Source organism: Carassius auratus, chromosome 4, assembly GCF_003368295.1.
Source record: "Carassius auratus strain Wakin chromosome 4, ASM336829v1, whole genome shotgun sequence".
Classification (NCBI taxonomy): Eukaryota; Metazoa; Chordata; class Actinopteri; order Cypriniformes; family Cyprinidae; genus Carassius; species Carassius auratus.
Window position 1 is genome coordinate 10961276 of NC_039246.1, and position 15229 is coordinate 10976504.

General features: G+C 37.3%; 1 pseudogene; it reads left to right on the plus strand.

Annotated features, from left to right (window-relative positions):
* Window positions 1-6050: 6050 nt before the first annotated feature.
* LOC113058253 (G1/S-specific cyclin-D2-like) lies at window positions 6051-15172 on the plus strand (annotated as a pseudogene).
* Window positions 15173-15229: the final 57 nt, after the last annotated feature.

A 15229-nucleotide genomic window follows, 5' to 3' on the forward strand; every position in this document is an offset into this window, starting at 1 on the left:
TGTGTTTATTGCATATTTACTCTGAAGTATTTGCAAATACAAGAATTTGTAAGCTCATAGATTTCAGTTTATGACAGACTAAGCATGTTATTTCTTTAGCATGGAAAAGCATTTAGAAAACATCCTCCTCTAAGTGGACCAAAGAAAGGTATTGGATTCTTGCTTTGGAAAAACTGACTTAAGATGCATTTAATATATTTAATAAGATATGTACCCCTTTATGCAAGTTATTGACAAGTAGATAATGTGGGATGAAGATGACTCTGAACTGCATGTGAGATTTTTGTTTATAAACAATAATAGATACCGTACTGATTATTGTAACAATAATTTAACATTAAATTATTAATTTATTTTTGCTTATACATTTTTACGTTTGTATATATTTTTAATAACAATTAGTGCTGTCAAATGATTAATCATGATTAATCACATCCAAAGTGTGTACTGTGTATATTTACTATGTCTATATAAATATGTGTATATTTTTCAAATATGAACTGTATGTGTGTGTATTTATTTTTACATAATAAATACAACAAACACACACATATATTATGCAAAAAAAACTTTTATTTTGTAAGCGATTAATCACGATTAATCATTTGTCAGCACTAATAATAAAAATAATACTTTATTACATAATTACAGACATACAACAATGAAGTTAAACAGTATAAACCTATACACAACTAACCTACTGACAGATTCTGACTATAAATATAATATGTGAATATATAAATGTTTACCTATACCTAAGCTAAAGAAGTACAAACTATACGAATGCTTAACAAAATACTGTACCTATACACAACGAACCTACTGACAGATTTGACTAAAAATACATAATATATAAAGGTTTGCCTAAACTAAAAAAGTACAGACTATACGAATGCTTAACATAATACTGTACATGTGCAAAGAGAACCATCATAAGTCAAGCAGCTGGCTGGGGAACAGTGTAAGGTGATTTATAGTGCATGAGCATGTAAATACATATTACTTCTTTTTTGGGATTATGTACAAAGCAGTGTGTGTGAAATACATAGAGGAGAGTGTGTTACTACAGGTGGTTTGTACAGGCCCACTCACCTGTATGTAGCCCTCTTAAAAAAAGTGTTAAGGTGGGGGGGTTGGAGAAGTGAGATGGTCCATGTTACAGGAGGTAGGGGGTTTGTGTGGGGTTTCAGAGGAGGGTGGGCTGATTTGAGTTCAGGACTCTCACTGCCTGGGGGAAAAAGCTGTTGAGCAGTCTGGCGGAGCGGGCTCTGATGCTCCGGTACTGTCTTCCTGATGGCAAGAGCTGGAAGAGACTGTGGGAGGGATGGGTGGGGTCTTTCACGATACTGTTGGCTTTGCTGTATTGCATCGTGCAAGGAAAATGTCCAGGATGGAGGGGAGAGGGACACAGATGATCTTTGCAGCTGTGTTCACTCTCCGCTGGAGGGTCTTGCGGTCTGCTGCACTACAGTTCCCGTACCAGACCCTCTATGGTGCCCCTGTAGAATGTGTTGAGGATGAGTGGAGGGAGACTTGGGGAGACATTATTTATTTAGTTGATTTTATATATTGGATTTCATATATAGACTTAATAAAAAATAACACAAATAAAATACAAATTAAAAATTATATAAATTATAAAAGTAAAAAAATAAAAAATAAAGAACAAAAGAGCTGAAAAGAGTGGAGTGTGTACGTCGTGTCATGGCAGTTCAAAAGTAACACTGCCTTCTTCTTCATTATGCAGAAACAGCACATAAGTCATGATGTGTAATGTTCTCTTGAAGCTGCATTGGAGTGGTTTGTGGCTGCCGTCAGCACAGTCCAGGGATTCTGCATTAGAATTCAATAAAGCACTAAGCCAATCAGGAGAATTAGAATCTAAAGCTGTAGCTGGCTGACAGAGGGCCCTTTATGTGGCGGAAGGCTGGGGGCACACAGCAGGAACACAGCGCTGGGCTGAGAAACATCTAGCCTCTGTATCAACCTCTGCTGTTTCGCATCGACTAGCTTGATGTCTGTGACTAATCAGAGGTCCACTTTGATCCGAGCGATGTTTAGAAAACAACTGCTGATTTTTGTCCTAGAGTTTGAATGTCAGTCTCTTCCTGGCCATTTCCTTTTGTCCTTCATTCAAGTGATGTTTATTGTGAGACTAAATTCCAAAGTAGTGTATAGAACCAATCAGCTTCCTTGCTACAATGGGACCACACCCACATAGAAGTCTGTGACTAATCAAATCTTTCCAGCTGTACTGTATCCTTCATGTTCCGGACACGAGTGAGGCCTCTGCTTAGAAAGTGAACTTTATATGAGTGCAATCCTGAGACTTCATTTTCAGTTTGTTTTGGTCTGGGTGGAGAGTGAATGCTTAAGTTGTTATAATGTTGTCTAAAAGACATCAAGTGGTAAGAATGCATTGAAGAAATGGCAGATGGCAAATGTACACACTCACTGGAGTGCAGTCTAATTCACATTGTAGTATTTCCTCATAACGTGTGGGTTTCTACTGATCTTCCTCTGTTTGGAGATTGAGGATGTGATCTCACTCTCCAGAAATCCAGCCTATGTGACTCTTTGCTTATGATTGGAGCCAGGCTTGCCTTTATAATGGACACCCCACCCTGTTGCTCTCTCTCTTTCTCTCTCTTATCTCATGCAGGAGAAGCCAATAGAGGCGTATAATGTCCATTCATACTCCAGATGGCATCCCGGTGTGGTTTTATCCCATGAGTGAAAGTGAGAGCATCATCTCCAAAAACAAAAACTCCTTTGTCCCTAAATATTGTTTTAATAATTTACCTAAAATAAATTATGTCACTAATATAAACAAGAGTGTTAAAGTTTTTATTTTATTTTAAACATTCCTGAAATGTATTTCTATTAAAGTTATATTTGTTTAATTTTGTAAGACAAAAATAATTGTAATGCATTTTTAACAAAACTATACAATTGTTTGAGAACCCATATAGAGATGTATAGATCTACACATATCAGAGCAGCACAGCAGCTGTGTTCAGATCCTAACAGAATCATTGTGTTTGAATGAATTTGTTAAGTGAATAATTCAATGACTCTCTTATGAAGACGTGTTTCAATCTTGATTGAATCAGTGTGTTTGAACAAATCTGTTGAGTGAATGACTCACTCAGAAAGAAACAAAATCTCGTATTGTCTGAGTTACTCAATTTGAATTGAATGTACATCATAACCATTAAAAAGTGTCCTATATAGTATGGGTAGTATGAATGAAATTCGGATGTACTACTTCTGCCATGTTGTTACCATCATGTGACCTACTAGCGACAGTTGTATTGTTTCACTGCCATTAATAAATGATCTCCTGTGGTCTCATAGGATAGTAAAGTGTCCATAGACTGTACACTTCAGATTCCGGGCAGAAGTAGTAGGTCACCTACTGTTTTTCGAATACTATTAATTCGGACATACTACTCTTTTGGTTTAATGTTCTTCGCATTCTATAAAGTAGGGAAGTATTCAACATTTGACACAGTGACAGTCACTTGTTCCAATCCTGATTGTATTTGTGTGTTTGAAGGAATTGGTAGAGTAACCACACACAATCATTATACCTGTAGGTAGGAATAACAAAAATACTTTATTAGATGTTCGTACCGAACTGTGAATTTTACTCCTTGCTGCTGCATTGTTTCGGTCTTATGGCAGACATCAATCTGAATTTGCCAGCTGATGTGATAAGACCATAATAAAGTAATATCTACATTACATTAAACCCGCCTCAGACAAGAGACAAACAGTCTGTCTCTGTGTCTCTCTGTGGTCTACTGGCACACAGAACCGGTATGCAGCAGGAATCTTTGGATCAAGGTAATTTCATGCTTCTACACATTTTCCCAGGCAGCTGAGCATTCCTTTACCTTTGTGCCACTTTGGAGTGTGATTTGGGCTGACATGTTGTCATAAGACACATGTATATACACAACCCTAGATGCACACACATAAACCTCTCTGACAGGGACAAATGCATTCAGAAGTCCCATTCTGAAGAGGGTCATGTAAATATTTATGCTTTTATTTTGTTTAATCTTTAATTAAAACAGCTGATAAAACATCACAATAACCCACAGGTGATCCACATGGTTGCAGTCCACCACTTAACATCTTTTGAAACAAATTCATCTTTAAGATGCTTTTAACTTCAAACCAACACTTCTTCTAACCACAATACTGCTTTTTGCAGTGAAAGAATTAATATTGTCTGAATCATGAGAGAAATATGCACAGATCAAGTACCAAATACAAATGATAACAGTCCAAAAACAAATGTTGGTGGATTTGTGAGACAGAAGTGTCTTTTTAAAGTTAAAATGTCCTTATTATCGATGTGATCTGTCCTGATGAAGAAACAAACTCTTGGATGGTTTGAGGGTCAGTAAATTTTCATTTTTGCACACATTATTCCTTTAACGTCCGGCATTCCTCTCCCTGCCAATGTCTAGAGTGCTGAATTGACATCTCTAATTAATTTACAAGAAGAATTCTTTGGGGTTTGAATGAAATTCCTGTATGTGGTTAGACCCACTGCTTGACCAAAACAATTTGTGACTCATTTAGTTCCTGACAGAAGAATATTTCAGTCATTTATCAATTGTATTCAAGTCTATTTGAGACAGCTGTGGATACATAATGTTTTGTATGATAGTTCCTGTTTATCCATATATTTGAGCAATTTGTCTACAACTAAGTCAAGCAAAAGCTTTAGCCCCAGAACTTATAAAACCACACAGAAGTTCAAGCAATGCAGAATTTTTTTCATACATGGAATATGTCAGACAACACAATGGTCTGTTATCTTTGCATCTGTGCACCATTATGACTCTTTTTAGAGATACCATTTACAACGCATATTTCATACTAACTCTAACGTAAACATAAACACAAAAGACACCTTTTTAGCTATTAATGTGGGTGTTACTCAAGACTCCATTTCACAATTGACTTTCACCTTCATCACCTGTCACAGACTGTTATGATCAAATAATTAATGAATATGTGTTGTTTTGTGGGTTGGCAGGCGGCAGCCTATCATTTAATTGTGGTTTCATCTCTCAGGGCTGTAACACATGGTTAATTCGTCAGTTATTTCACTAACCAACATCTGCTTTATGGAGAAAGACAGACAGACAGGTGCGACTAACAAAAATATTGTTATCGGGATGACCAGACATTTTAGATGAAGGAAATCATGTCATATGTTTTTATCAACCTAATCTTAAACATGGCAAAGATACCTTCGATATCTTGTTACAGTTGTCAATTCTAGCTGTTTTCTTGCTTTTTTATTGGTTATTAGTATTACAATGTTATGTAACCCATCAAGCCCAACTTCCCTTCCCTTTTTCGAAGGCTGTCTTTGTGTCATGAAACTTTTTGTGTGATTGGTTGTTCACTACCATCATTATTGCACATATTGTTGTAAGTCATTTTCTGATAAACTGTTAATAGGTCTGTTATAGGGATTCCCACTGTGCATTATAAGAGCTGCTTATTTAGAGAGTTTAAATGCATTTAAGCCATTTATTACAAGTTTCAGTTTTGAGTAATGTACAAATCATGCACTTGAATTGTGCATGAAATGCAGCACACAGTAAATTTACAGATGGGATATTTAGAAGAATGCAAGTACATAGCAGCAGCGAATAAAATGAGTTCATAGGACATGTGCATCTGCACGTGAGGGGAAATAATATTCGGAAAAAAGAGAAAGAAATCATATCATGTGTCTTGTAGGCTTCAAAAACCCTAAAAAACACTAAATGTACTACTTTTGAGGGGCTGTGAGGAGAAGTTTACTTAAGGATTGTCCAGAATGCCATGCATGTGCAGTGACTGGGCAGGAAGGAGAGAATTTGAATATTTTTGCAACGTGAATTAAGGCAGGAGGAGGGACTCACATTGCCTTTTGGGTGGTCATACAGTCAGAAGTGACGTTCTGCTTCCTCTGTGTCTGTAGTTCAGAAGGAAAGACTCATGGCACGGATTGCAGCTCCGTGATGTAAAAAGTGAAAGTTCTAACAGTGCAAACGTGTTCTATTGATGCCTAAGACAACAACACTTTCGTCCTTTTATAGACACAGCCACATGCAGCTGGCACTGTGAGGTGGTTATGTTAGTTAGCATCACTGAGAAAAGCCCAAACATGGAACTTTTTTGCTTGGAAAAGGACGCAATCGTGCGAGCTCAGAGAGATCCCAACATATTTTGCGATGAAAGAGTATTGCAAAGTCTTTTAACAGTGGAGGACAGATATGTTCCCCAGGGACCTTATTTTAAATGTGTCCAGAAGGATATTCAGCCTTTTATGAGGCGGATGGTCGCGACGTGGATGTTGGAGGTTTGTAGTTAAAGTTTTATTATTGGAAACTGTTTGCTTGAACTGTGTTAAAAGTATTATGTAATGTAGAATAGCCTGGGAAGTAGGCTACCTACAGTAAGCTATAGCTTGACTTTGGCATGTCTATTCGTTTTATTAAAATGCAGACAATCAAACTCAAGAAAACATTTGTTCACACCTGTATGCACATAGCAAATATGTGTGTAGCTAATCAATGTGCAAAGGAAAAGTTTGATCAGGAAATCAGCAGGAAATGCAACGCTGAAATCTCCACACTTCACGATTGTATATGTTATTGTGTTAATTTAATAGGAAACGCTTCAGTATTTTTCTTCAAAGCATGCTTTATTAGACAGATGGGGGTATTTTCTTTATTTACATGCGTGTTATGAATGGTATTATACATTTGTGTAATTTTTGAGAATTTTTAAAAAAGACTCATCCTTCGAGTTGCTTGGTGCGAAAGTGCAGCCATGTTAAGAACCGTCTATTTAAATGTACTATTTCAGTTAATCAGCATAATAATTGTTGGATATAGTTTAATGCGATACATATGCTGTCACTGACATTACTTAGATCTTTTTCTTTTTTTTTTAACGTGACGAATCACCAAAGCAGTCATGTGGGCGTCAATGGTTTTAACAAATTAATGAAGATCTTTACCGCTGGAAATTTCCTCTTTCTCATGAAAAAGTTAACAGTAAGCACATATTGTACAAGCTGCAAATAGTATCTATAGATAAAAATAATTACACATTTATTAATAAATACAAACAAAATCGAATATGAACAAAAATGTAGGCTATGATTAAGAGCTTTGGGCTAACAACAACTACAGAAAGTTGTAGCAAGGACATACAAATGTTAAATAAATACTAATTATTAGACAGCCTTGATCATTTAAATTGTGAATGAATTCTTGTGTGACCCTTTAGGTTTGTGAAGAGGAGAAATGTGAAGAGGATGTCTTTCCCTTGGCTATGAACTACCTGGACAGATTTTTAGCTGCAGTTCCTACAAGAAAATGTTATCTGCAGCTTTTAGGGTCCGTGTGTCTCTTCCTGGCTTCAAAATTAAAAGCATGCCAACCACTGTCGGCCAGGAAGCTCTGCATGTACACAGACAACTCCATTACATCTCAACAACTGCTGGTAAGAGCTGATGGCCTTGATGACAGAAAGAAGTCCTCCAACTGTTGTGAATTCTATATTACTCAGACCCCAGTTGTATTATAGAACTAGGCTTGTGATCCTCTGATTCATCAAATTTTTAATATTGTGAAATGTAGATGTTGGGGAAGTGAATTTAGCTTCTTTGCCTCCTAATGGTTGTTTTTGATCTTGAACAGTCTTCTGGGTTGAGCTGTGATGAAATGCACTTTCGATTTTTAGCCTCTCTGATCAGCCTGAGAATGTTTTTTTTTTTTTATGATTTATTACGGTTCCCATAAATTGGCAAGGACTCTCCCATGTAAGCTGGTAAAAACCTGAAAGTTTCTAAATCAAAATTATTTATAGAGCTTTTGGATCTTATAAAGAGAGAACAGAAAAGATAATCGGTTCACCTGGGTGAAATCAAAAAGCTTTCTTATGCATTGCAGTAGTGCTTCTTGAATAAAACAGATGCATCAGCAAACGGAAGCAATCGGGGGAGGTGATTTTAGAAGTCTTGACCTTGCTAATTTGGTGTCACTTGTCAGGGACTGTCCCTTCTCGGCAGAGTCTTCACTTACTTTAAATCTCTCTTACTCTCTCTTCACTCACCAACACACACACAAGAGGCGTGTTGAGATTCTCACTTTGGGCTGGTTTTCCCCTCATATCTCTGTTCTTAACAGTTTCTCAGAAAGCAGCTTCATCAGGCGAAACAAAGCCAGCCGAGCACGTGCAAGGAAGGAAGTTGAGCGTGTGCATGGAATGCAGCATCTGGTTGGTGGAGATCAAAGACAAGGGGTGGAGCTTTGCATGATAACCTGATTTATTTCACAACTGTGATGTCCCTTTGGGCAAGACAGATCCATATTTAAAGAGCAACTTGACTAATTTCTTCCCTTTTTTGTAGAATCACAAGTTTTGAGTGACATAGAAACCCAACCTAGACTTTTCAAATGCCAATGTCAGTAAGGCATGATGATTTATGTCACAACTTCTGTTTTAAGGCAATACGTGTCTTTGCATTTTTGAGCAGTTTAATCTGGTGTGAGTATGGCATGTGATCGGCTTTTACAACACAAGCTTGACACACTTTGCACAGTTGAAACAGTCAGGAGTGATTAAGTCAATTACATTATCCCTGACAAACACTAGTGGAGTGTTAATATCAGATGATGATACACCGTCAGAAATGGGGTACAGTAGGAGTCCATACCCCATTTCTGTCCCCAAAGGTACAATCTACACTAACGTACCCCATAGGGCTTATTATTGGACTTATACTTATATTTTGAGGGTCAGAAAGGTACATATATGTTCCCAAGCCTATGCCAAGGGTACAGCCCCAGTGACAAGCCATTGTACTCCTAAAGGTACAATTATGTACTTTATTTTAGTGTACAATGGTATACAATGTACAATGGTACTGAATATACATATACTATGGTATTTACATGATATAGTTTGTCAAATATTTTTGCAGACCCTTTTAATAGTTAAGTGCATATTCACTGTAAAAAAAATATTTTGGAAGATGATTGGACTATGTTTTACAAGAAAATACTTGGTGTTACTTACTATCAATTTCTGAGTTTAAATCCTTGACCAGTCAATATGCATGAATAGGCTTGTATAAATTCCATAGCAGATCTAGACAGGTGGAGCTGGTGGAGGTGGAGGGTTTTAGGTGTATCCGCTTACAGCAAACCCTGAACTAGACTATTTAAATGTTGCACACAAGCCATCTCATTGGTTGGAAAATCAGCCAATCATCTTATAAGTCCTTAACTGAGATAATAACCAAACCTTTCTGCATCCTGTATGGAGGCAGAACTAAAAACGTGGATTGTTGGTTATATAGTAACTTTAGTTTACGGTCTTCTGCCACTCATATTCATTACTTCTTGTTTGGTTTCTGTCTTTCTCGGTCTCTCTGTTGGAGTGGGAGTTGGTGGTTCTTAGTAAATTGAAATGGAACCTGGCGGCCATCACCCCACTTGACTTTATCGAACACATCCTGCACAAACTGCCCTTCCCTGAAGACAGACTGATGCTGATCCGCAAACACGCGCAAACCTTCATCGCCCTCTGTGCAACAGGTAGGACCTGAGTTGAGTGACAGTGCACTGACTGCATTCATCAGAAATGTGTCTGTGTAAGCAGATATAAACATAGCCATTACTGTGCTAAAGATGTATGATGTGAATGTGTTAGGATGCTTTCCGCCTTGTTATTTGTGTCTATATAAAAGTTTTGTATATTTAACTGGGTGTGTTTCTGCGGCCCTGCATCTGTTCAAGAGGCTGAGGCCTGAACACAAGCCAAGATGGAGGAGCCTTTTAGAGCGATTGCAAATATTTTTGTCATTGCCTTTAAAAGTTTTCTTAAGTCAGGAATGTTGGTTTGTTGCACAGCTGCTGTACTGTGGGAGTCAGTCGAGTGTAGGGTGTTTATTCAAGGATGACCGTTGCGTCCTGAAATAACCAGCACGCTAACACCAACAATGCAGATGAAACGAATGACTTCCAGCATGGAATAGCTGAGGCTTTCCTCCTTGACTGAAATCTGAGGGCCCGTTTTCAGGATGTCAAGGCAGAGGAAGAGGAGGAGTAGATCCTGGAAACCTCAGAGCCGTCTGAGAGATGAAGGGAGGGAGTAGGAGTAGAAGGAAGGATCTTCTCACTTTTCATTCACTGCTGCAGGATGATTTAAGGGAGGTGGTGATGTTAAAACAGGTCTGAAACCAGAGAGCGTGTGAACCTCAGGTTCAGGTTTGCTAGGAATTCAAAGCAGATGTAAGATGCAGTAAGACTCCTCAATCATACTGCATAATCACAACTGTTTTCTGGGAAGTTGTTTTGAAGTTTCTCACAGGTGAGTAATGTTCTAGGGAACGTACTGACCAGGTCACTGATGTTTGGGGATGTGTGTGTGCTTGTTTTTTCCTCAGATCACAGCTTTACCATGTACCCTCCCTCCATGATCGCTACAGGATGTGTGGGGGCAGCAGTATGTGGCCTGCAGCCCGACCAGAGCAACCAAAATCTGTGGGGGGACAGTCTGACAGAGCTGCTGGCTAAAGTCACCCACACTGAGGTGGTAAGTGTCCAGCATCTTTGTACTGTAATAAAAAGAAGTGAAACAAAATCTCAGTAGTTACATAGCAAATGACCATTTAAGATATAATATAAATCAGGATTAGCCCTAGTTTGTTTAGTTGTACAGTAATCCATCCTGTGACATTTTATTAAAGAACCATTTCCTGATTACCCATTTTCCTTTCTGTATTTCCTATTAAAGGGGTCATATGATGCAATTTCAAGTTTTCCTTTCTCTTTAGAGTGTTACAAGCTGATTGTGCACAGATAAGATCCCTGAAGTTGCAAAGACTAAAGTCTCAAACCCAAAGAGATATTCTTTATCAAAGTTAAGACTTGTCCACGCCCCCTAAAATGGCTCATTCAATCACACCCCCACATGTCTACTTCACTATGTGGAAATATTTGTGTAATGCTGTCAGGGAGATGTCTGTGTATCTAGGTGAAAGCAAAATCACTTTATTTGGCCTTCTGAAAGTAGATGCATTAAGGAATCTTTAAGATTACTTACAACAGAAAGCAACACATTTTATGGATGACCGTTTCATGAACCTAGGAGAGGAGGTAATTCTGACCTTGCTATGACAATCTGGCGCTTCTGAATCAGCTACTGCGTGTTTTGATTTTAGTTTAAGTATTTACTATTGAATGTTCAAATGTGGAGATTTGCTGAGGTTAAGAAATACAGTGCTAGAGCCTTAGAGCATTTATTAAATTATGGTTTAGCATTGTCAATTTTCAAGTGAGTTTTCAATACTGAATTAAATTTGACTGTGTCAAACGGTGGATATAGCAGACGTGTGTGTGCAGGACATTCATGCATGACTCTATGGAAATGGAGAAATGTGTCATTTTATGAATGAATGTTTGTGTGTGTTCACTGCAGCAATGGTGAAGTGTTTTCAGAGCTGAATACTTGTGGCGAGACACAGGCCTCTCAACCACATCTGTGGATTAAAGCACAATGTTACACACACATACACACACACACTCAGGGCTCTTACACAAACTTACACATCTTGGCTTCAGGCTGTTTTGAAAGTCTCACAGTAAAACTTTTTTGAATTGGACCCAGAGAGTGAACGCCCCATTTAAACTCCTAACATACACTCAGAAGGTTTAACACATTCTTTTCTCTCTCCTCAAATGTAAAGTGTTAAGTTTTTTCTACATCTTAAGTTCTGGAAAAAACACCACATGTCGCCGTTAGCAACTATTCCTTCCTGTGCCTGTAGTTGTCAGGATAACAAGGACTGTTGTTGCCGTTTCATTCAGTTTTGGGGAAAAACAGGTTTTAATTATCCTGAGAGTTTGATACAGGATCATTCCGTCAGACCTCCCACATCTCTGCAGAAAGAGAGACACAGATATCAATGTTTTTATTCTCTGAAAAATAAAGGGGTTTTTCAGTGATGCCATAGAAAAACTATTTTTGGCTCCTCAAATAACTTTTCAGTAAACGGTTCTTAAAAGAGCCATTATTCTTAATGTGAAGAACATTTAAAAAGCTTAAGAACCTTTTTCTGCTATAAAGAATCTCGAAAGGTTCTATGGATGTTAAAGGATCTTCATGGAACCGTCGATGCCAATAAGTAATCTTTAAGAGTAAATAGTCCTGCATTGGCATTAAATCTGAAACAGTTTACAGCTTCATTTTGGCTAAGAACCGCCTATTTAGACAGGAAACAATTTGTCTGACCAACATGAGAACAATAACGGTTTTAATTTATGTGGGGTTTGGGGGCGAGTGAATCTGAAACTGTAAACATGATATATATATATATTTTTTTAAAGATTATTGGAGCAAAAGAAAGCACTAGTTCAGTCTTTCTATCTCAAAATGTCATGTTTTATTCAATGTTGCCTGCAATTTCTTTGTAATTAACTATGAAATTGACTAGCAATTTCTGATGAAAAAAAAAGTAAATCCTACACCCATTTTTTGAGTCTACAATAATCATGGACAAATCATTGAAGTAATTACACAACAACATAATTGTAGTATTTAGAAAATTATGCACATCTCTTGTCTAGAGTCTCATTAAAATAACCCCCCCCCCCAAAAAAAAAAAAACTGTGTTAAAAACATTTTTATAATCTAAAGAAACTTATCACACAACAAAGAATCACTTGTGCAATGGGAGGGCTTTGGAACCTTTATTTTTAAGAGTGAGTATCCAGGACCATCTGGGGCTGACACTAGTGTGCATAGTCCTTACCTGGGTTTCTTCTTCTTTTCTCCCTTTCTTCTAGGACTGTCTGAAGTCGTGTCAAGAGCAGATCGAGCAGTTACTGACCAACAGCCTGAAAGAAAGTCAACAACAGCATCAACAGCTACAGGAGGGAAGGGCCAGCAACAAAGGGACGCAATCTCAAAACCTGTCCTGCACCCCTACAGATGTCCGTGATGTCAACTTATGATGTCGGTTCCTGTTCCCATCCACCTCCTCAGCCTAGAAAAGATTCAGTTATTATTGTTACTGTATTTAAGTTTAGTTTCAAAGCCACATTAGATGGTCGTATGCGCATAACACAAGAACACAAGCTTGATGTTTTATAACGGAGCGTAACAGCTGCTGCTGCCGTCTCATATCCGCAGGCGGTGGTGTTTTACATACTTGAATTAAATTGAATTGGCCTCAAACCATGATTAAATAATGCAGTATATTGTATATCACTTAACAAAGACCATACATCTGTCTTGGCTATCAAATACAACTGTTTTATAATTAATATTATAATTTATGTGGTTATAATTATAATACTTATTCAATACAATAATATGATGCTTTTCATCTTACACAAATGTATTTGCTTAGTAATTCCCAGAGGCCATTTTTTATATAATATAGGATGCATGTGATCCCATGGAAATGCTACTCTACTGACTGGATAGAAACATCCATCAGACCTTTCAGTGGGATCTGCTTGCTTATCACAGAGATATTAATACAAAGATCTGATGAGTTACTTCTCAGGTACAAGTAACTCTTGTTATTGGGATTATTTACAGTGAATGTTATTGCATGAAATAAGCATATATGAATATTTTATATGGTTTCTATCCATGCATGGTGATCGTCACAGCTTCATGAGCTTGCAGGACAGTTTCAGATGGACACTAAGCATGTAGCAAAGCTGGAGTAAAGGTGAGGTAGGGAAGGAAGGAAAGAGGCGAATCAAAGAATACAGATTGAAAGATTTTGCACGTGATTGATATATGAACGGTTTTAGACAGGTGGTTACTGGAACGCTCTATAATGTTTGTAATGAATGAGCGTGATGCTGTTTGCTCATTTGTTTTATTTGAACACCACTTATGGGTCAGGGACACTCGTAATGCTGGAGGGATTGAATCTTTGGGGGATCCTTCTTAGCAAAGACATGATACAAAGGCACTTTCACATATCACCTCTCGCTGGTTAGCCATGGTATACAAGGAGGGAATACCAATCATTTCTAAGGTTTTTTTTTCTTTTGCATTGTTTTTCTTAAGTTATTTTTGTTTTGGGGCTGGTTTCCCATATTAGGTGTGCTTGCGGGTTAAAGTTTTAAATTTAGACCAATAAATTTAGACCAATCTAAACTGATCAAACAGTCAGCTGCCAATAGAAATGGTGAGGTTTGACATGCCAAGATTGGTTGCGTTTTACTTTAGTTGTGTGGAATTCATGTCAGCATAGATAGGACATCATCAAATTTAATTAACTCACTTTATTTTAGTAGTCAATTTTATTTTCTCAAAATATCTACTTGAACTTTTCTCATAGTTAGGAAAAAGATATTTTGAAACATTATGCCATTTTCTTTTCTCTTTCTTCCTTAGTTTGTTCTTGCACTTTTGAAAATTGATTGAGTTCCAGTTATCTTTATATCAGTGGACCTAATAGTAACTTAGGTAGGTGTGAGATGTTTGAGACGTTTACTTCAAATATATTACTTGTGGTGCTGACACAAATGTGCCATTCCAACACATCTATGCAAATAAACTCCATGTTATGAGTGATTTTTTTTTAAAAACAATTTTCATTTTCAATGTTCAGACATTTTCACACATTTAAGTTTTGAGTGAGTTTGTGTGCTATATTATATACTTAAGTTCATTTTATGTTATTCCCATTCTTTTATTTCTGTATAAATGTTTGAACTTGTGTTCCAGTGCTGCTAAAAGAAAAAGAAAAATGAAAAAGAGCTAATGCATATCTTAATTTCGGTTTCCATGTTGCTGCTATATCAGAATTATTGAACGTGTTTTCATGGTGGCTGCATTTCTGTTTTCTGTTTGCATTTACACTCAATTATTTTCACGCATGAAGTGCCTTGGCGGTTACTGGCAGATATTTGCATGAACAGTCTTGCCTCATTTGTGTTTAATGTCATCTAACTTGACTGTTGTCTGACTTCTTCTAGCTATTATTTTACTTTGTGAAATGAAACGTCTTTTTTGTTTTCAAATATTGTTCCTGCCCACAGTCACAATACCTCACAGTTCTTCAGTCAGAAGTTTATAGAAGAGTAGTAGGATTAAAAAGAGGCGTTGAAGCTACCGTTTAAGCCTCCAGGTTTGTTCTTTTAGTAGTTTGTCAGACACACAGTCACCAAAC